Here is a 23,349-nt window from a genome sequence, read left to right on the forward strand (position 1 = left end):
TCATGGTGTACGGCGCAGAGGCTGTGTTGCCCTGCGACATTATTCATGACTCACCTAGAGTGCGCATGTAATAAGAGAGAGAGAGGCCGAACTTGATCGGCAGGACAGCTTAGATGCCCTGGAGGAGGAGCAAGACGTCGCAAAAGCCCGTTCCGCATTGTATCAACAGCAGGCTCGTAGATATCAAAGTAGAGAAGTGCGGGCCAAGACTTATAACGTTGGCGAACTCGTTCTACGCTTACCAGAGAAGAAAAAGGACAAACTCAAGCCCAAGTGGGAGGGTCCCTTCATCATAGACAAAGTTCTCACTGGAGGAGCGTACCGCCTGCGTGATGCATTGGACAACCGCTTAGAGCCGAACCCGTGGAACGCCACCAGACTCCGAAGATTCTACGCCTAGTGCCGGACTCTTTGTTCGTCTTCTCCCTTTGTTTCCATTTTTTTCTTTCCTCTCTTTAACTTTTCTCCTAGCTTTAAGCTATCGTACGGCTACACCGCACACCTATGATGCGCATATCCTTAAAATGTACACGCTCATAATACCTGGGGGATTTTTTTACAGAAGCTTATTATAATTTTACGAGCATCAAGCTCAACACATATGTGTCCTCTTCCGCATATGTACCTTTTCTTCGCCATTATATGCATCGTTATAACTTAAGTTTTGGCCAAGCTGGGTTGCCTGGCTCCTGTGCTTATGCCCTACGTTCCCGTTTGTTCAGCTAGGGCATAAAGGGAGCACCTCTGCGATTGTTACTGCCGGGTCATCCGGACGTGTACCTCAGACTAGGTGAAGCCGAAAGCTAGCATTCTTAAGGGAATATTCGGTCGGCGGACTAAAGATGTGTTACACTCATTACACTATGAACCCCAGAACGTCACGTACACTGCGATTTTTTCAATCACAGTTCGGCCATGCACACTTAACGCGTGTTCACCCAGGGAAAGGAACCCTTAACGGAACTATTCTCTCTGGAAGATGTTTCTTACAATTACAATGTAATATAACATAGCTAGCCGGATACAATTTGTCTGTTTAAGCAACTATGACCCCTACGCCTGGTTTCCACGCATACCCCGGTCTATATTGCCGCTTTGGTATTCGGAAACACTCCGCACCTTCGGGTCCAGAGGTCGAAGCAAAAAGGTCTGCCATGACAATCGTTTTACAATCCGGCTAGGGAAAATTATGTCAATGGAAGTACATTGTCACTTAGACTCAAAAACTACTTCCTCTATGTCGTCTAACAGGCTGTCTAGCTTACAATCCTGTTGGGAATATTTGGCGGTTACCCTTACTTGGTCATATACCAAACTAACTGGAATTTATTTTCCATCTGACCCTTTAGGCCCGACCCGGGCCATATGATTCGGATCAAGCTTGGTGTACTGTGTATTCACCATGGCCCAGGCCTCTCGCGCACCTTCTCGGTAGGCTGATATCTTCCATAATCGAATACGCCGCCGTGCTCCTTTGAATAGCTCCACGAGCTCCGCCATACTTCCTGGAGGGGAGGCGGATGGCCATAAAGCCTTGGCAACACTTCGCATTGCTTGCCGAACTCGCTCGTGCATTTGGGACAGCTCTTGTAGCAGGTCGCTTTGAGATCCGGACATTTCCTCTTCGGGACGGCCAGTCAGCATACCTGCAGACATAAATCTGTCAGTTCCTGTCCTCACCGAATTATAGGGAGGCAAGTTTGAATAACATACTGAATATGCTGCCTCGTAGTCTCTTATTCTCCTTCACGGAGTCGGCCAGCTGGACTCGCACATCTTTTAGTTCTTCGCCCAACAGGGTGTTGGAATCCTGCAGCTTATTTTTCTCGTCCCTGACCCGTGTCAGCACACGATCGCCCGCGGCCATTTGCCTCTTGTTCACCCGCTTGCGCGACTTTCAGGGCCTCATTCAGTTGATCCAACGATCCTGCCATGGGGAATGCAAAAAGCATTAATATTCTTGGTATATAACTATATTTTCCTCGGTGGAGGGAAACATTACCAGGCGGTGCCTCCTTGGATTTCTCCAGTTCGGCAGTTGCCACAGCTAGCTGGGTCCGACACTTTTCCAGCTCTTGAGACAGCAGGCTATTCTTCTCCGTGAGCACCTGGTTATACAACGATCCTTAAATCGGTTGTATCAAGTGCTTCAAGTCTCGGGGGCTACTGGTATATAATTATCAGAATTGTACAAATGTGTACTTACCCGCATATCTTTCAAATGCTGTTATGTGGCTCTGGTAAGCCCGTCTCGAGCAGCTCGGATGTATGCATCAGCCGAGCTGAAGGCGTTGAATGCCTCCTTTGTAAAGCCGGGGTCGCGAAGACCAGCCCGCTGGCGTCGATGATTCATGGCGCTTTCCACTTCAGAGTTAGTGACGGATACATCATCCGACTCCTCTGCCGAAGGACAGTCCGGCGTCACTCCCGTATCAGCCCTCGCCTCTAAAGCAGGGTCGGGAACCTGACTTGTGGAAGCGCGGCCGGTAAGATCCCCGGACATAGTCCGGCGAACGCTTTTCCTGATAAAACGCAGCGGATAATGTCACAGTTTGATGTGACTGCCAGGAGGCATGATCAAAAACCATACCTCTTTGTTGAAGGCTCTGCCGTGTTATTGTTTGCCTTCCTCTTTGAAGATTTGCTCGGCGCGGGTGCCGCTCTCCTAGGAGATGCCTCTGGTGCACATTGAGGCGTCGGGCGCCTCCCCTTTGGAGCACGAAATAGTGCGGTGGGTGAGGCGTATTGAGGAAGCTCTTTCGGAGAAGGTGTCTCTTGATTACTTACATGCGAGGCAGGAAGGAGGCCCAGATAGTCGGCGATGATGGCCACTTCCGTGCCGTCATAGCTTGTCTGGTAGAATACTCCATCCTCATGCTCTACAAATATGTCCGGATCCTCTTCGAATCCGGGGTCAAGGTCCCGGTTGTGATCCTCTGGCTGTGGAGCGGGGCTATAAATCCCCTTGGTAATCTTCCGCCATTCCTGTTACAAATGGATGGGTTAATGACCATTAAAAGCGAATCAGGGAGAAATGGTGGAATTAGAACTCACCCAACTAGGAGGATTGTACATGGAAAAGCCATCTCGACGTTTTATACGAGTAAATTCCTCTTTCTCTCCTTTGTACAGCTCGGCCAATATTTTGGCCAAAGCGGCGGGGGTGTCCGGACCCTTCCGGCCGCAGCAGGAGGCGTCATCTTCCCCATTATAGTGCCACATGGGAAGCCCTCTGTATTGGAGTGGTTGAACCCCCCGCACTATGGAAGTCGCCATTACCTCGACTATTGATAGTTCGGACTGGGCGAGCGTCTTTATCTTGCCCATCAATTGACGGACTTCCGCGCTATCTTCCTCCTCGTGGCTCCGAGGGCGCCAGCTGTGGCGTTTCTTCAACGGAGCGCTTGAAAATTCAGGAAGACCCATTTGGACTGGGTCAGGAAGGGCGACGTCCTCAATATAAAACCACTCGGAAGGCCACTCTTCGGACGCCTTCTTCGGCGTGCCGGACAGGTATCCGGCCCCGGCGATGCGCCATACCTCGGCTCCACCCACTTCGAATATTGATCCCTCTTGGTTACGAGGGACGAGACATAATAATTTCCTCCATAATTCAAAATGGGCCTCGCAGCCTAGGAATAGCTCACAAAGAGCAACATAACCCGCGATGTGCAGGATGGAGGAAGGAGTGAAATTGTGCAGTTGGAGGCCATAATACTCCAGAAGTCCTCGGAGGAACGGGTGGATTGGAAATCCGACGCCTCTTAGCAAGTAGGGGACAAAGCATACTCGTTCCCCCTGGATGGATTGGGGAAATTCTCAGCCTGAGCCCCGCCGTTGAAGGAAGTCAATCCTGCTCGAACGGGGACTAGATCCGTGGGGGGAAGAAATCCCTGTGTTTGCAGCTTCACCAGCTGACCGTGGGATACGGAACATCTCTCCCAATCGCCTTTTTTGGAGCCGTGGGGACGGGAGGAAGAACTGGGAGCGCTAGCCATGTTGGAGTGGTTCCTCCTAGCGAGCTCTGAGGATTGTCCGCGTGGTGTGGGACGGATCTGAAGATCCAATCTCTTTAAATAGGCGCTTCCCTAACATGGTCGGGGTGTTATGTGCAAAAAATACCCTGTCCTCTCGTATTCACTCGACACGTGGAAGCTGAAGCCATGGATGCACAGAAGCCGATGGTTACGACATTAAATGGAAGGCCGAATACAGCTCTTTGAAGTCATCGTAGGAGGAACCCGCCTTGCAATGCCGAAGACAAGCTGCGCGCCGGACACATCGTCATTGAAAGCCTGGTTCGGGGGCTACTGAGGGAGTCCTGGACTAAGGGGTCCTCGGGCGTCCGGCCTGTTGGACATGGGCGGACTGATGGGCTGTGAAGATACAACACCGAAGACTCTCACCCGTGTCCGGATGGGACTCTCCTTGGCGTTCGGATATGAAGATTCCTTTTCTCTGTAACCGACTTTGTACAACCCTAGTCCCCTCACGTGTCTATATAAACCGGAGGGTTTAGTCCATAGGGACAATCATAATCATACAGGCTAGGCTTCTAGGGTTTAGCCATTACGATCTCGTGGTAGATCAACTCTTGTAATACTCATATTCATCAAGATCAATCAAGCAGGAAGTAGGGTATTACCTCCATAGAGAGGGCCCGAACCTGGGTAAACATCGTGTCCCCTGTCTCCTGTTACCATCGACCTTAGACTCACAATTCGGGACCCCCTACCCGAGATCCGCCGGTTTTGACACCGACAATCCCTGAAGAAGGTTAAAACAGCAAACTTGATGAAACACCGTTGTGGTTTTGTGCGTAGGTAAGAACGGTTCTTGCTAGAAGCCCGTAGCAGCCACGTAAAACCTGCAACAACAAAGTAGAGGACGTCTAACTTGTTTTGGTAGGGCATGTTGTGTTGTGATATGGTCAAGACATGATGTGATTGTATGAGATGATCATGTTTTGTAAAAGTTATCGGCAACCGGCAGGAGCCTTATGGTTGTCTCTTTATTGTATTAAATGCTAACGCCATGTAATTGCTTTACTTTATCACCATGCGTTAGCGATAGTTGTAGAAGCAATAGTTGGCGAGACGACCACGACACTATGATGGAGATCAAGTGTCGAGCCGGTGACGATGGAGGTCATGGCGATGCTTTGGAGATGGAGATCAAAAGCACAAGATGATGATGGCCATGTCATGTCACATATTTTGATTGCATGTGATGTTTATCTTTTATGCGTCTTATTTTGCTTAGTACGGCGGTAGCATTAAGATGATCCCTTAACAAAAATTTCAAGGTATAAGTGTTCTCCCTGAGTATGCACCGTTGCGACAATTCGTCGTGTTGAGACACCACGTGATGATCGGGTGCGATAGACTCTACGTTCACATACAACGGGTGCAAGATAGTTTTGCACATGCGGATACTCAGGTTAAACTTAATGAGCCTGGCATGTACAGACATGGCCTCGGAACACTGGAGAGAGAAAGGTCGAACGTGAACCATATAGTAGATATGATCAACATAGAGATGTTCACCATTGATGACTACTCCATCTCACGTGATGATCGGACAAGGTTTAGTTGATTTGGATCACGTATCATTTAGATGACTTGAGGGATGTCTATCTAAGTGGGAGTTCTTAAGTAATTTTATTAATTGAACTTAATTTATCATGAACTTAGTCCTGATAGTTTTTGCATATCTATGTTGTAGATCAATGGCCCGTGCCACCGTTCCCTTGAATTTTATTGCGTTCCTAGAGAAAGCTAAGTTGAAAGGTGATGGTAGCAACTATACGGACTGGGTCCATAACTTGAGGATTATCCTCATTGCTGCACAGAAGAATTATGTCCTTGATGCACCGCTAGGTGTGCCACCCCCTCCAACAACTGCGGACATTGTGAATGCCTGCCAGTCGCGTGTTGATGACTACTCGATAGTTCAGTGTGCCATGCTTTACGGCTTAGAATCGGGACTTCAAAGAAGTTTTGAATGTCATGGACCATATGAGATGTTCCAGGAGTTGAAGTTAATATTTCAAGCAAATACCCGAGTTGAGAGATATGAAGTCTCCAACAAGTTCTATAGTAGCAAGATGGAAAAGAACAGTTCTGTCAGTGAACACATACTCAGAATGTCTGTATATCATGATCACTTGACTCAGCTGGGAGTTAATATTCCAGATGATAGTGTTATTAACAGAATTCTTCAATCACTGCCACCAAGCTATAAAGGCTTCGTGATGAACTATAATATGCATGGGATGGATAAGACAATTTCCGAGCTCTTCCCAATGCTCAAAGCTGCGGAGGTAGAAATCAAGAAGGAGCATCAAGTGTAGATGGTTAACAAGACCACTAGTTTCAAGAAAAAGGGCAAGGGAAAGAAGGGGAACTTCAAGAAGAATGGCAAGCAAGTTGCCACTCCTGGGAAGAAGCCCAAATCTGGACCCAAGCCTGAGATTGAGTGCTTCTACTGCAAAGGGAATGGTCATTGTAAGCGGAACTATCCCAAGTATTTGGCAGATAAGAAAGATGGCAAAGTGAACAAAGGTATATTTGATATACATGTTATTGATGTGTACCTTACTAATGCTTGTAGTAGCGCCTGGGTATTCGATACTGGTTCGGTTGCTCATTTTCTAACTCGAAACAGGGGCTACGGATTAAATGAAGATTGGCTAAGGACGAGGTGACGATGCGCGTCGGGAATGGTTCCAAGGTCGATGTGATCGCTATCGGCACGCTACCTCTACATTTACCTTCGAGATTAGTTTTAGACCTGAATAATTGTTATTTGGTCCCAGCGTTGAGCATGAACATTATATCTGGATCTTGTTTAATGCGAGACGGTTATTCATTTAAATCAGAGAATAATTGTTGTTTTATTTATATGAGTATCTTTTATGGTCATGCACCCTTGAAGAGTGGTCTATTTTTGTTGAATCTTGATTGTGGTGATACACACATTCATAATATTGACGCCAAAAGATGCAAAGTTGACAATGATAGTGCAACATATTTGTGGCACTGCCGTTTAGGTCATATTGGTGTAAAACGCATGAAGAAACTGCATGCAGATGGACTTTTGTAATCACTTGATTATGAATCATTTGATACTTGCGAACCATGCCTCAAGGGGAAGATGACTAAAACTCCATTCTCTGGAAGAATGGAGCGAGCTAGTGACTTATTGGAAATAATACATACCAATGTATGCGGTCCGATGAGTGTTGAAGCTCGCGGCGGGTATCATTATTTTTTGACCTTCACAGACGATTTGAGCAGATATGGGTATATCTACTTGATGAAACACAAGTCTGAAACATTTGAAAAGTTCAAAGAATTTCAGTGTGAAGTGGAGAATCATCGTAACAAGAAAATAAAGTTTCTACGATCTGATCGCGGAGGCGAATATTTGAGTTACGAGTTTGGCCTTCATTTAAAACAATGTGAAATAGTTTCACAACTCACGCCACCTGGAACACCACAATGTAATGGTCTGTCCGAACGTCGTAACCGTACTTTATTAGATATGGTGCGATCTATGATGTCTCTTACCGATTTACCACTATCGTTTTGGGGTTATGCATTAGAGACAGCTGCATTCACGTTAAATAGGGCACTGTCTAAATCCGTCGAGACAACACCGTATGAACTATGGTTTGGCAAGAAACCTAAGCTGTCGTTTCTTAAAGTTTGGGGTTGTGACACTTATGTCAAAAGGCTTCAGCCTGTTAAGCTTGAACCCCAATCGGAGAAGTGCGTCTTCATAGGATACCCTAAGGAAACAATTGGGTACACCTTCTACCACAGATACGAAGGCAAGATTTTTATTGCCAAGAATGGAACCTTTCTAGAGAAGGAGTATCTCTCGAAAGAAGTGAGTGGGAGGAAAGGAGAACTTGATGAGGTAATTGTACCTTCTCTCGAATTGGAAAGTAGCTCATCAGATAAATCCGTTCCTGTGATGCCTACACCAACTAGAGAGGAAGTAAATGATAATGATCATGAAACTTCAGATCAAGTTGCTACTGAACCTTGTAGGTCAACCAGAGCACGATCTGCACCAGAGTGGTACGGTAATCCTGTTCTCGAAGTCATGTTACTAGACCATGACGAACCTACGAACTATGAAGAAGCTATGATGAGCCCAGATTTTGATAAATGGCTTGAGGCCATGAAATTGAGATAGGATCCATGTATGAGAACAAAGTGTGGACTTTGGCGGACTTGCCCGATGATCGGCGAGCCATAGAGAACAATTGGATCTTCAAGAAGAAGACTAACGCTGATGGTAATGTTACTGTCTACAAAGCTCGACTTTTTGCGAAAGGTTTTTGACAAGTTCAAGGAGTTGACTACGATGATACTTTCTCACCCGTAGCGATGCTTAAGTCTGTCCGAATCATGTTAGCAATTGCCGCATTTTATGATTATGTAATCTGTCAAATAGACGTCAAAACTGCATTCCTTAATGGATTTCTTAAAGAAGAATTGTATATGATACAACCAGAAGGTTTTGTCGATCCTAAAGGTGCTAGCAAAGTGTGCAAGCTCCAGTGATCCATCTATGGACTGGTGCAAGCATCTCGGAGTTGGAATATATGCTTTGATGAGGTAATCAAAGCATATGGTTTTATACAAACTTTTGGAGAAGCGTGTATTTACAAGAAAGTGAGTGGGAGCTCTGTAGCATTTCTAATATTATATGTGGATGACATATTGTTGATTGGAAATGATATAGAATTTCTGGATAGCATAAAAGGATACTTTAATAGAAGTTTTTCAATGAAAGACCTCGGCGAAGCTGCTTATATATTGGGCATGAAGATCTACAAAGATAGATCAAGCCGCTTAATAGGACTTTCACAAAGCACATACCTTGATAAATTTTTGAAGAAGTTCAAAATGGATCAGTCAAAGAAAGGGTTCTTGCCTGTGTTACAAGGTGTTAAGTTGAGTCAGACTCAATGCCCGACCACTTCAGAAGATAGAGAGAAAATGAAAGTCATTCCCTATGCCTCAGCCATAGGTTCTATCATGTATGCTATGTTGTGTACCAGACCTGATGTCTGCCTTGCTATAAGTTTAGCAGGGAGGTACCAAAGTAATCCAGGAGTGGATCACTGGACAGCGGTCAAGAACATCCTGAAGTACCTGAAAAGGACTAAGGATATGTTTCTCGTTTATGGAGGTGACAAAGACCTCGTCGTAAATGGTTACGTCGATGCTAGATTTGACATTTATCTGGATGACTCTAAGTCAGAAACCAGGTATGTATTTATTTTGAATGGTGGAGCTGTCAGTTGGTGCAGTTCCAAGCAGAGCGTCGTGGCGGGATCTACGTGTGAAGTGGAGTACATAGCTGCTTCGGAAGCAGCAAGTGAAGGAGTCTGTATGAAGGAGTTCATATCCGATCTAGGTGTAATACCTAGTGCATCGGGTCCAATGAAAATCTTTTGTGACAATACTGGAGCAATTGCCTTAGCAAAGAAATTCAGATTTCACAAAAGAACCAAACACATCAAGAGACGCTTCAACTCCATCTGTGATCTAGTCAAGGGGGAGACATAGAGATTTGCAAAATACATACGGATCTGAATGTGGTAGACCCGTTGACTAAGCCTCCATGGGTGTTAGAATCATTACAATGTAATCTAGATTATTGACTCTAGTGCAAGTGGAAGACTGAAGGAAATATGCCCTAGAGGCAATAATAAAGTTGTTATTTTATATTTCCTTATATCATGATAAATGTTTATTATTCAGGCTAGAATTGTATTAACTGGAAACTTGATACATGTGTGGATACATAGACAAAACACCGTGTCCCTAGTAAGCCTCAACTAGACTAGCTCGTTAATCAAAGATGGTTAAGTTTCCTAACCATAGACATGTGTTGTCATTTGATAAATGGGAGCACATCATTAGGAGAATGATGTGATGGACATGATCCATCCGTTAGCTTAGCATATTGATCGTTCAGTTTTATTGCTATTGCTTTCTTCATGTCAAATACATATTCCTTCGACTATGAGATTATGCAACTCCCGGACACCGGAGGAATACCTTATGTGCTATCGAACGTCACAACGTAACTGGGTGATTATAAAGATGCTCTACAGGTATCTCCGAAGGTGTTTGTTGGGTTGGCATAGATCGAGATTAGGATTTGTCACTCCGAGTATCGGAGAGGTATCTCTGGGCCCTCTCAGTAATACATATCATAAGAAGCCTTGCAAGCAAAGTGACTAATGAGTTAGTTGCGGGATGATGTTTTATGGAACGAGTAAAGAGACTTACCGGTAGCAAGATTGAACTAGGTATGAAGATACCGACGATCAATCTTGGGGAAGTAAACATACCGGTGACAAAGGGAATAACGTATGTTGTCATAACGGTTCGACCGATAAAGATCTTCATAGAATATGTCGGAACCAATATAAGCATCCAGGTTCCGCTATTGGTTACTGACCGAAGAGGTGTCTCGGTCATGTCTACATAGTTCTCGAACCCGTAGGGTCCGCACGCTTAACGTTCGATGACGATTTAGTATTATATGAGTTATGTGATTTGGTGACCGAATATTGTCCGGAGTCCTGGATGAGATCACGGACATGACGAGGAGTCTCGAAATGGTCGAGAGGTAAAAATTGATATATAGGATGATAGTATTCGGACACCGAAAGTGTTCTGGGTAGTATCGGGTATTTATCGGAGTACAAGGGGGTTAGCGGAACCCCCTCCCCCCGGGGGAGGGGAATAATGGGCCTTATGGGCCATAAGAGGGGAGCGCACCACCCCTTGTGGGCTAGTGTGCTCCCCCTTTAGGCAGGAGGCCGAATTGGAGAAGGAAGAGGGGGTTCGCCCCCCCCCTTCCTTCCTCCCTTCCCTCTTCCCTTTTCCCCTCCGGTGAAATAAGGAGGGGGCGAATTGGGATAGGACCCCAAGTAGGATTCCTCCTACTTGGGGTGCCCCATGGCTGCTCCCCTCCCCCTCCCACCTATATATACGTGGGGAGGGGGCGCCTAGAAGACACACCAACAATTGTTAGCTCTGTGCGGCGCCCCCCTTCACAGTTTACGCCTCCGGTCATATCTTCGTAGTGCTTACGCGAAGTCCTGTGCGGATCACGTCACCATCACCGTCGCCACGCCGTCGTGCTGACGGAACTCATCTTCTTCTTCGACACCTTTGCTGGATCAAGAGGACGAGGGACGTCATCGAGCTGAACGTGTGCAGAACTCGGAGGTGTCGTACGTTCAGTGCTTGATCGGTCGGATCTAGAAGAAGTTCGACTACATCCACTACAAAAAAAAGACACATCCGTGACATTTTGGGCCGAACGAATTTTTTGTCATACATATGACACTTCTATGACGATAATTGTGACAAAACCCGGTATCATCATAGATGTGGTGGGCTCCTACTTCTATGACAAAAAATCATGACAGAAAATGGGCTTTTCGTCCTGGGCGGGCCGGAGACGCAGCTGCATGACATTCTTTGGGCCGTCCATGACGGAAAAAACCGTGGTAGAAGCGAGGGGGAGGAAAATTGCGGGGAGTTCCCGATTACGGTGGGAGGTCGGGGGCCGAGCGATGCGCGTTTCTCTCGTACACGTACGCGCGTGTGTGCGAGGCGTTGGCTCTAACTGAACCCGAGCGAGGCGTTGGGCTCTAACTGAACCCGAGCGATTGAACTGCAGGCTACGCGTTACTGAACCCGAGTGATCGATTGATGGCTGTTAACTGAACCCGATCGAGCGATTCCTTCGCTACTGCTGCTAACTGAAGCCGATCGATTGGATGAATAGTGAGCGTTGCCGGGGGGGTGGATGAACAGTGAGCAGTGGCGTTGCCTCTGGATGAACAGGACCCCGTGGTGTGGTGGAGGGCTGGATGAACAGTAGACGGTGGAGGGGTGCCCGTGGAGGGGTGGTTGAACAGGACCCCGTGGTGTGGAGGGCTGGATGAACAGTAGACGGTGGAGGGGTGCCCGTGGAGGGGTGGTTGAACAGTAGCTGGTGGAGTAGCGTGCGGTGGAGGCTGGATGAACAGGAGCCCGTGGAGGCTGGAGGAGGTCGACGGTAGCCCGTGGAGGCTGGAGGAGGTCGACGGTGGAGATGAACAGTATCCCGTGGAGTCCCGTTTTGCGGTACGCCACACCCCTCCCGATGAACAGGACCCCCGTTTCGACCGTAGGAGGTCCATTTCGTCCGTTTTGCGGTACGCCACACCCCTCCCGATCAACAGGACCCCCGTTTCGACCGTAGGAGGTCCGTTTCGTCCGTTTTGTGGTACGCCACACCCCTCCCAATCAACAGGACCCCCGTTTCGACCGTAGGAGGTCCGTTTCGTCCGTTTTGCGGTACGCCACACCCCTCCCGGTCAACAGGACCCCCGTTTCGACCGTAGGAGGTCCGTTTCCTCCGTTTTGCGGTACGCCACACCCCTCCCGATCAACAGGACCCCGTTCCGAACGTAGGAGGTCCGTTTCCTCCGTTCTGCGGTACGCCAGGCCTCGTTTCCATCGCCTGTTCCGTCCAAGCCCTCCCGATGAACACGGCCACGCATTCCGTTCCGACCCAGCCGGTTGGCTCCCACGCGTTCCGTTGCCTCCCGATGAACACGACGCATTCCGTTGCCTCCCCATGAACACGACGCATTCCCTTGCCTCCCCATGAACACGACGCATTCCGTTGCCTCCCCATGAACACGACGACGACGCTGTTTCTCCGTTCCGACCCAGCCATGTACACAAGCCCTGGCCGTACGTATGCGCGAGTAGGCGTTCGAGACCCAGCCCGTATGTACACATACGTGGCCGTATTTTCTTTCTTGCACCCTGGCCGTTGTACGTACGTGTACATGCTACGTGCGCGCCTCTACTACGACACGTGCGCGCCTCTACATCGACCAGTATGTACGTACACGTTCGCGACCAGAATGACAACGCTACGTACGCTTCGACCAGGTGGGTCCCGACTGTCAAGCACTTCCTTGCCTGCGAAGATGTAGCTGGTGGGTCCCAGCAGTCAGGGGGCGAATCGTTTTGTTTTTTTTGCCTGGACGCACTTCCTTGCGTGCGAAGGTGTAGCTGCTAGGTCCCAGCAGTCAGGGGGGCGAATCATTTTTTTGCCCGGACGCACTTCCTTGCGTGCGAAGGTGTAGCTGGTGGGTCCCAACAGTCGGGGGCGGATCGTTTTTTTTTGGACGCACTTCCTTGTGTGCGAAGATGTAGCTGGTGGGTCCCAGCAGTCCGGGGGGCGAATCATTTTTTTCCCGGACGCACTTCCTTGCGTGCGAAGATGTAGCTCGTGGGTCCCAGCAGTCAGGGGGCGAATCATTTTTTCGTGAAATACGGTGGCCCGTCCGGTGGGTCCCCGCTGTCAGGTGGAGGAATAATTATTTTGCGCATAATAAGGAGGCACTTCCTTGCGGTTGCCGTGGACCCAACTGTCAGCCTCTCCACATACAGTCCTCGTCCGATGGAAGTCGTTCCTTGACCATGTTGACCACGCCGCGCCGAGAGCACCAGGGCGGTGGACGACGACGAGGCCTAGGAAGGGGACGATGCGGAGCCGGGGAAGACGCGGCAGTGGATGCACACGCGGAGAGGAGTATGAGGGTTCACTGGTTCGGCTGCGCTGCCGTCGCCGCAGAATAACTGGGGGTGTGGGTGAGTGGAGGGATGACCTGGCCAGCGGTGGGAGTAGTAGGGGGCGGTGAGGCCTCCGCGGCAGCACAGCCGGCCACGGGAGGCAGGAGCAGGCGGCACGACCGGCGCTGCTTTGGGCGGCTGGAGCAAGAAGACCAGAGGTTGAAGAAGCATGACGGCTGTTGGATGGACATCGTACGGTCACTGCAGCTAGAATCGTTTATATTGACTAAGTTGACAAAGCCCTTGGTACGTCAACTTAGTAGGCCCACAGGTCAGCTTCCGAAACGGTGCGCCCCAGATGTCAGGGGGAGGAATCATTTTTTGGGCTAGTGAAGCTAGAATATCCTAGATTGAAGAAGAAGCACAGCATCCGTTGGATGGACATCCAACGGCCACTGCTGCTAGAACCGTGTGTTGACTATAAGTTGACAAAGCCTTGCATACGCGTCAACTCTGTTTTTTTAGGGGACGCGTCAACTTAGTAAGGCCAGAAGTGTGTGGCAGAGAACTTATAGCCCATTTGAGATTTGTAAGAATGTGTAGCCCATTTTTGAATTCTAATGGAATTTACTACAGCCCATTTACAGTTTGTTAAAAGTACAGCCCATTTCAACCAACCGTTCAAAACAGAATTCAATAAAATTTCCCACATTTTGATGGGATCCGAAATATTTTTATCCCGAAATTTCTAGTCAGATTAAATACAATTTCAATATAAATTTATATTACGTAAAAATCCAACGAAACATTGCGCTCGCAACAATTAATGAAATTAAAATTTTCAATATCCAAAAATAATATTTTATAAAGTAATCACGTGTTTGGTGCATTTTTTATAGTTACTGCCCAGTTTTTATAATTACACCCCATTTATTATTTCTTAAAGCCTATTTTCTTGTTAAGCCTAATGCATCCCTCCTAGGAACGATTTGCAGCCCAGCGGGGCGGAGAATAACAACTTGACCTTTCCTAGGTATTCCTAAAAAAAAGTATAGCTGGGCTAGCCATTTTCAGCTTGAAAAAAATTAATATCTGGGCTGGATATCTCGCCTGGGCTAGACGGGCCACAGCCCGCCCAGTTAATACCTGTAGCGATGTTTTCGTTGTTGTTCAGAGGAGAAAAATTAATATCTGGGCTAAACATCGAAAAACTCTGCAGTGCTCACACCTCAAAAACACAAATACTGCTCGAGTTGCTTGGTCCCAGTTGTCGGCCGCTTCTTGTGCAATTTTCTCGTTTATTGACTACTACATAGGTTGACAATGGTGTGGGACCGTGATGTCAGGAAACCAGGAGGAAGCAAAATAAATTATAGTTATATATATATATATAATAAGGAGGCACTTGCGTACGTGAGGCTATGGACCTGGTGGGTCCCCATTGTCATCCTCTCCAAGTAAAGTCATCTCCTCGCCCGAGCGCGCTTTCCGCCCGAAACAGTCAGCGCCGCCCGCCCCGCTTCCCGGTGCAGGCGATTGCTCCGCCTTCAAACGACACAAGTGTCATCCGTCCGTCCATCTGCCGCCCACATTAATGATACGCGGTTGCCGAGGCGGCTACTCCGGCGCCACACGTCCGTCCCTCCGCCCGCCCACCATTGCTATATAAACTGCTGCGCCGGCCATAGCCCCAGTCATCCGCGTCCGTTCCCTTTCTCCTGTCCACACCACTACTGCCCACCATGGCTTCCTCGCGCTCCAGCACTCTTTGGGACGGGCGGACGATGGACCACAAGGAGATGGCAGCCATTGCTGCCGACCGGCTGGCCGGCAGGCAGCCGGAGGACGACGACGTCCCAATGGAGAACATGGTAGTCGACGATCCGGCGCCAACCCCCTCCTCCGCGCCATCCTCGCCGGTGCATTGCACCATGACCATCGGCGAGGCCCGTGCCCAATATATGGACAGGGTGAGGCAGATGCGTGAGGAGCAGTTCCGGGAGGCGCAGGCCGACGCCGCCTACAACCACCATCTCCTCCAGGAGCACCTGCAGGCGGAGGAGCAGATCACCGCGGAGCGGGCGGAGCAGGAGGCGCTGCTCGACTCATACCGCTCCGCCCGCAAGGGCCGCCTCGAGCGCTGGCGGTACCGCATGCGGGTGGCGGAGGCTGTGTCCGCCTACAAAGAGGCTAGCAAAGAGGGCGATGAAGCGGGTGAGGCGCTGTTTGGCGAGACCGAGGACGAGGCAGAGGACAATGCCGGCTCCGACGAGTCCCCACTCCACTGGCGTCGACGAGGCCCTGCTCCGCCGAGGCCCCGCGGCGCCAACAACGAGGCAGAGGACACCGCCGGCTCCGCCGAGGCCCCGCCCCACCAACAACGAGGCAGAGGACATCGCCGACTCAGCCGAGGCCCCACCCTGCCGGCAACGTGGGGGGGGGGGGATTTTCACCGCTCCGCTGAGGCGCCGCCCGCCGGCAACGAGACAGAGGACATCGCCGGCTCCGCCGAGGCCCCGCCCCGCTGCCAACGAGGCCGCGCCACACAGAAAACGAGGAAGAGTAGAACACGGTAGGTCGCCGCCGCTCGGGTCCAAGTAAGGCCACCGCTGCTACCCTCCGGTTGAAGCCAAGCTAGGCGGGTTGACCATTGACAGCCGGTTAGCTTCTTGGCGGCGACGTGGAGTCGGAGAGTTGCGCTGGAGAAGAACGCTGCTTCCACTTAACTGCTGGTGCAGTTGGCTGACTGACACGTGGGCCCAACAGGCCACATGTCAGTTACGCAACAGCACATGCAGTTAAGTCACTGAAGCTTCTGTTCGGCTCAGCGGGACACAGGTGGGTAGCTTCGGTTAATTAATTATACCTCCGGCGCACCCCTTTTTAGTTGAAGAATGTATGAAATGTAATGAAATCCGGCATGTTTATATGAAATCCGACCGTGTATGAATGAATTTATTTTGATTAGTTCAAATTCCTGTATCACTGGCATTGGATGAACATGCAAAACAATATGTACTAGCATTATTCCCAGGGTGATCATCTCGTTTGCAGCAGTTTCACATGTACTCCCTCCGGTCCTTTCTAGTCGTGCATACAAGTTTTGTCTGGAGTCAAAGTATCTCTACTTTGACCAATCTTATACAAAAAAGTATGCACTTTCACAATGTGCGAAGTAAAAAGGAACAGAAGGAGTACAAAGAGTTTGAGCAGCTTTTTAGTGTTTCTGTACATTGCAATCAAACACACAAGCCTGGCAATTCATAGAGAACATTCACAACAATCGATGATTATGCATCTCAGCGACTCACATGTCAGAGGCAATATTTACTTCACAACTAAAGAATAAATAAAAAATTGATCGACGCTGCTGACAGCAAAGGGCGTCCCATTCGAAAATATCAAACGCATGTCTTGCTAAAATCAATGAGCAAAATTTGACAAGGTTGTCCCATTCCAAAATATCAAATGCCTACGATTGTGGAATGGGCAGGGTTTGCCATCAGTTCGGACATTGACATGGCACCTCGTGCTAAATAAACCAGCTGTTCTTTTTGTGCAGTTCCACCAAAATCAACCAAATTCACGCGTAGCTTGTATGATTTCGCCCTTATATGTTGCAACGCCTTGAACTTATCGGCACCTCCTTTCTTGTGGTGGAAATGAATGATTCGATGTATTCATGAACATTTTGTGCAGTTCCCATTGAAATCAAGCTGAGCACCCCTGTTTGCACAAATACAAAAAAGTGATTAGTATAAAGCAAACTGTACTATGAATTGACAGTTTCAACAGGCACATACATGGTCCATGTAGAGCACACTTTTAGAAAAATGGAACTCACCAGAAAGAATCCTAGAACAACATTGTACTCGCGCATCACAGCAAAAAAATGGAGATTTGTCAGTCCTTCTGAGCTGAAGTTAGTTTGGTCTTGTGGGGAGTAATGTAACCATCCTTCAACTGCTCCTTCTGATGAGAAGATAGACAGGGCTTCTTCATCCTGGCATAATCGGAACTAGTCACTTCACGTACTCCATATTCTTCTTCAGAGGAAGATGATCCTGTTGTGCAAGACAAGGACTACTAAATGCTAGCACCCTGTTTGCTCGAAAAAAGGAAAGGAAATATTTAAAACAGCACAGATGAAGCACTTCTCAAGGACAATACCACTTTTTCATGACAGTATCTAAACAGTAGCACAACACCAATAGAGATGACAAAGCTCAATCATATGGATGAGATCAGTGGGCGAGTACCAACCTTTGTCAGGAGGCTTATTGTGTAGAGCATACAGATGAAGCACTTCTCGGAACCATCTGTTGCTATCTACGGTGGTGGCCATGCTTACTATATACTCCTCGATTAGTTTAATGTTTCCAACATCTTCTTGTGCAGTTCCACTAAAATATATGGTATCTTCAAAGAAGATCCCTGTTTGCACAAGTAGAGATAATTACATTAAGTGGCATCAAATCAGTGGCAAAACAATTGCTCGTTCCAGCCATAGCAATAAATTAAGATGCAAAACTATATCATTACTTGTGTCATCACAGTTCCAGTGCTTCATTACAGCACCGGGAGTTGATTTTTGTTTTTCTTCCGCTTGTTCTTCCCCTTCATCACTTGGTTCAATAACAGACAAGCTTCGCCTTCAATGTAAGATTTGGCATGTCAATTAGGGAGCACAAGTATAGTACTAAACTTAATTTTCTGATGAAAGTGGCAAAATACAGGCCAGCAGTTGTGAAATATCCTTATCTTACCTCAATGGGATATTACGGTGCACATACAGATTGGAAGTCTTGTCTCCATTTGTGCAGTTCACTAAAATCAAGCAACATTATCGTACAAGTAGCACAACATATGAAAGCACACTGCAGAATCATGTGAAAGAAGGCTAGTACTGACCTCTCATGATGCGGAATTCAAACAACTCACAAGAAGAAGATCTGAACCAAATTCGCCTTAACGGATAGGAAGTAAGATCTCCTCTTGTGCAGTTCCACTAAGATCAAGCAATCAAGCAACGTTGTCGGTGTGACATTTTGGTTGAACTGCACAAAACACTCTTAAAACAAAAGTGTTTTGTGCAGTGCAACAAAAGGTCACAATGGCAACGAGGTGAAGTAGATAACCCTGTTTACACAGAGGTGCAAAGGAAACAATTAGTGGTCAATAACGGTGGATGACACAGAAGCCAACAAAAAGAAGCATCTACCTTATCTAAATGGGAAAGAAAGCAAGACAGTAGCATTTCTCAAACGGTGGCATTGATTAATATTAACATAGAGATTATATTAACAATAAAATTCGTTAAACATGTAATTTGCTTTTAACTGTGGCATTGCATCAATTTTCCAGCGGCATTATTAGAGGGTGTTTGTTTACAGGGACATTTTGGTGTAGGGACTAAAAAAACTCCGTGTCAGTCACATCTAAACCAAACAGGAGGGACTTTTAGGGACTAAAAGTGGGCATTTGGGACTAAAGAAAGAAGACCCCGAGGGAGTCTTTTTGGGACTTTTTCCAACAGTTGCCCCTGCCACGCATCGCACCTTGTTTCTATTAGTTCATTACTAGGGGTAACATGGTCTTTTAGCATGTCATTTAATAACCTCTAGTCCATGTTTAGTCCCTGGAACCAAGCAGGTAGGGACTAGGGAGTTTTTAACCAAACAGGGCCTTAGATTAACAACAGCTAATGAGTTGCACGGGACAGTGGACGCACCAGCACCATGTGCATCTACCGATGTACTGTGGTCATGCACAGTCTGTTGCAACAAAGAACAAACAACCAAGGAGCATATTTGTGTTGGTCCCAGTTTTGTTATCTTTAGACACCTTTCCCTATGTGAGCGCAGCAAATCTAGTCCTGCTCAAACTCTACAGCCTTGTCCCTTCCTTTCCTTTTTGAACTAGTACTTTTCGCCCCTTCCTTTCCTCTTTGAACCACGTCCTAGATTTATGCGATACAACTTTCCCCACTACTTTCCCCCATTCCTTTCCTCTTTGAACCACGTCCTAGATTCATGCTATACAACTTTCCCCCTTCATTTCCTCTTTGAACCACGTCCTAGATTCATGCTATATACAACTTTTCCCACTACTTTCCCCCACTCCTTTCCTCTTTGAACCACGTCCTAGATTCATGGTATACATGCAGCTAGAGCAATGCATGTGGAGTAAGTAAAATATACCTTAAGGTTCTTGGGGCGTGGTTCGGTGGGCGACGGGACGGCGGCGAAGAAGAAGGGGTCGGAGGCCCTCCCGCGCCGCCGCTGGGTGGAAAGTGAAACAGCTGCCGTAGTGGATTCCCTCCCTCGCCGACGGCGACAGCGTTAAGCCTCCTTCCCTTCCCGGCGGACGGATCCTGCCGGCTCTTTGAGCAGCAGTGAGGGGAGAGAGAGGCCAACGAAGTCTTGTTTAGATCTGGAGAGGGCGAGAGAGTGTGAAGAGAGCAACTACAAGCGCTGAGGCTCCAGCGGGAGAGGGCGAGAGAGTGTGAAGAGAGCAACTACAAGCGCTGAGGCTCCAGCGTGTATATATATACTGGAGAGAGAGTGTGAAGCGTGCAAACCCTAGAAAACATTTTGACCAGTCAAAGAATCCTCCTGGCAAAAATTATGCTCAAGTGTAGTTATCGAACCCGAGACCTCAAGTTTGATGAGCGAACAGGCTAACCAGCTACACAACCCTCCCGTTATGTTCAACGAGAGGAAATAACCTTTTATACATTCCTGCATTCGTGTGACAAGCATGCCGTGTTTTTTTGTGTGTGTGGGAGTCATTAGGATTTCAATCATAATCGTGTCATGTGGCTTTGGTGGTAAGACTATCCACAGTGGTGCAGAAATAATGCAACCTTAGTCACCTTACCTCTCTCCACGTAGTACGTTGGGTCCCACCAGTCAGAGGGTGAAACAAACAAATTAATAAGAAAATTAAAAGCGCCAACGGTGTATCTTACTACCTCACACATCTCGCTACTGCTCGGGAACACTGTCCAATTGATCCCTCTGTTCACTCACGTACTATTTTAAGTGAATCCTTATTATAACATGCACACAAATTTGGGCACTTGTATTCGACTTAAGTCAGTGTGCCCCCGTATCTCGTATACTTACTACTCCCTCCGTCTAGGTGTAATAAGTCACGTTAGAAGGTGCAACGGGACCAAGGTGCGTGTGTGTGCGTGTGTGTGTTTAACAGCATGTGTGTGTTAGAGAGTGCGACAGATCGACCTACTCCTACAGAGATATGGTGTGTAGTGTACGATTTTAGCCGCGAGAGTCGGTGCATCCTCTCGTTTCCGGGCGTGTCTGGTAGGGAGATGCGGACAGCTGCCACGCCCGCTCCTGACTAGCCTGGCCCACCCAAAGCCCCTCCATCGCCTGCGTGCGCTTCCCGCCCGAAACGGTCAGCGCCGCTCCAAAGAATCGGTGCCGCATTCATGCCCGGGCAGAGCGGACGCGACCTCTCACTGGCGCAAGAGTGATGGTTGCTTCGTCCGTCCAACTTACTGCTGGGTCTATGTGATTTGACGGCTCATTGGTCTTTATTACTGAGGTGGTAGGACTGCTGGATGTCCCACGCTTTCGGCGAAAGGAGGTAGTAGATTACAATTTTCTCCATTCTTACAGCGGAGGAGTGCAAGAGCAGTGAAAACACGCAGGCTCAGTGATTACATGGCCCACCTCACACTATCACCGTGCGACACCTAACTCTTTACATAGTACTCCCTCCGTTCCTAAATATTACTAGATGAGTCCCCGCGCGTTGCCGCGGAACAGCGGTATATCTCTCTGCGCAAAATTATCGATTTCATAGAACTAAAAAAAACTCTATAACCGCATGACAAATGTGGTAGCCAAACTAAATAAACTCCCATCATCATTTAGATCATCCCACGTAAGGAAAAAAGATCAGCCAACTCCTACTGCATAATGGGATTATATTTTTCTTTTTGACATGTTAATGGGACTTAAAAGCTCACTTACATGCATGCTACCGGTGCATGCTTGCATGCAGACATGTTGATGTGATTTAAAACCCACTCACATGCATGTGCCACGGTATTTCTGCATGCTTGCATGTGGCTTAGTGCGGAGCCTCTCAACGTCTAGATCAGACGGCTATTATGGACTGATTTACTTCATCTAACGGCTACATCAATTTTGATGATGTGGCTCAAGGAGAGGATAGAGAATTCCTAGTAGTGGGGGCTAGCTATTACTAGTAGATAAGTCTTTGTAGAGATTCCACTAGGTGAACTACATACGGAACAAAATGAATGAATCTACACTTAAAATGCATCTATATACATCCGCATGTGGTTCATGGTGAAATCTCTACAAAGACTTATATTTAGGAATGGAGGAAGTACTAGTATAGTACTAGTACGTACTGTAATTTATCAGCGAGATAAATTTGTACAATGCTATGAAGCTTCCAGCTCCTGTTACATGTATCTTGCGTCCAAGGTTGCCCGTTGCAACATTTCATCAAATACAAAGGAGACTAACATGCATGCTATTGCATCTCAATGATTGACAGATCATAGCAAATATGTACTCCCTCCGTTCCAAAATAAGTGTCTCAACTTTGTGCAAACTTTAGTACAAAGTTGTACTACTACTAAAGTTGACACTTATTTTGGAACAGAGGCAGCTAAAGAAAAAACGATCCATGCAGTCCCTAGCCCTTGAACCGTGAACCCTGACCAGGCTTCAATTTGCTGGCAACGTTCGAGCTTCCTAATAAATGAAGTTTGCAACCTTTTGACCATCGGATCATTTTGTGCAGTTTCACCAAAATCGAGATGAGCATCCCTGTGGCAAAGAAATTGAAGAAGCGTGATTAGAATAAGATTACTAGGACTAGTTGATGAGACATAAACTCATCACAAATACAGTACGTAGAAGCCAGTAGAGGTATCAGGTATGTGCGGGGCAAAGAAGTAGAGAAATATCCACAGGGAGTGATGTGGGCAGCTGGAGCAGTGGTGCAAGCCGGCTGTAAAGGGAGTTGTACCTGAGGGACGTAGCTCAACCTTGAGGAGGGCGGCGGGAGGCGGCAACTGCCCACGTCGCGGCAGTGAGCAAGGGACGAAGGCAACCTCACCGGCTTTGTGAGAGAGAACGGCGGGGACCCCTGATCGGGACGTGCCGACAGTGGGTTTTCACCGTCGGCGACGGCCACCGCATCTACACTAAGCATCCACCCCTTCCCCAAGCGGACGTGATCCGCCGGGATGTTAGAGATGTGGCCACAGTCGTTTTGTGCGAGAGAGTGTGAAGAGAGCAACCCCAGCAAGCAACCGTGTAGGCTGGCCCGTCCTGACTATGTATATAGTGGAGCGGTTTCCTTTTCTCTCCATATGAACCTATCATATTGCGTACGTGCCACTGAAGAAAAAAAATTTATTTATAAATGACGCGGCACCTACTACTCGTTCTCCTATAACCTTGCGCTTGGCATCTCCAAAATATTAACCTTGCGATTGGCTCTTCGCCTCTTCGGGAAGTCGAGCAATAATGGTAGTGCAGTATATATCGTTCTGGCTATATGAGACCGAATGAATTGCTGCACGTCCACCACGTGGGCGAGGGTCGAGGGGCGAGGGAGAGTGCTACTACATACGGAGCAAAATGAGTGAATGTACACTCTAAAATACGTCTATATACATCAGTGTTTGGAGTATGTACTAGTAGTTCATATTGAAATCTACTAA

This window comes from Triticum aestivum, chromosome 6D (genome assembly GCF_018294505.1).
Source record: "Triticum aestivum cultivar Chinese Spring chromosome 6D, IWGSC CS RefSeq v2.1, whole genome shotgun sequence".
NCBI classification, from domain to species: domain Eukaryota; kingdom Viridiplantae; phylum Streptophyta; class Magnoliopsida; order Poales; family Poaceae; genus Triticum; species Triticum aestivum.